The sequence below is a fragment of the Rhagoletis zephyria genome, unplaced genomic scaffold, assembly GCF_001687245.7.
Source record: "Rhagoletis zephyria isolate East Lansing unplaced genomic scaffold, Rhagoletis_zephyria_1.1 Rzeph_scaffold_46452, whole genome shotgun sequence".
Lineage (NCBI taxonomy): Eukaryota > Metazoa > Arthropoda > Insecta > Diptera > Tephritidae > Rhagoletis > Rhagoletis zephyria.
In genome coordinates, this window is record NW_016203507.1 from 1,687 (window position 1) to 2,309 (window position 623).

Here is a 623-nt window from a genome sequence, read left to right on the forward strand (position 1 = left end):
GAGAGAGAGAGAGAGAGAGGGAGAGGGAGACGGGGTGGAATAAGGAGAGAGAGGGGGAGAGAGTGAGAGAGAGAGAGAGAGAGAGAGAGAGAGAGAGAGAGAAAGTAAATACAAAGCCAAAGTGAGCAAGTGAGCTCAAATACAGCAGAAAAAGCTAAAGGCTGAGAGCGCAACACACTGGCAAGAAGTGCACTGGCGTACATACACACACACACAGGCGAGCGAGAGTAAGTGAGTGAGAGGAAGCTCACTACTGGAACTGTGGCTATCACGCACAACACTCACAAACACACACACAACCACACACCACTTGTCTACCGGGGACAGAGAGTGCTCACCGGGTGATTTAGAAAAGAAGGGAAAAACTGACGCAAACGACTGCAACTGAGAGCTGTTGTTGGCGGTGTCGATCGGGTGCAGAGGGATGATCGAGGATGACCGATCAGAAAAAAGCTGTGGCTCTGGCTGTGGCTGGCCGATGATGATCATCGGGCGGAGAGAGTGGCAGCTCTCCTCTTGTTGTCTCGGAAAGAAGTGACAATAACAGCATATAACACCGCAGCATGATGGTGATGATGATGTAGGCACAGTGGCAGACTTATCAACGCGCACACTATTCTCTC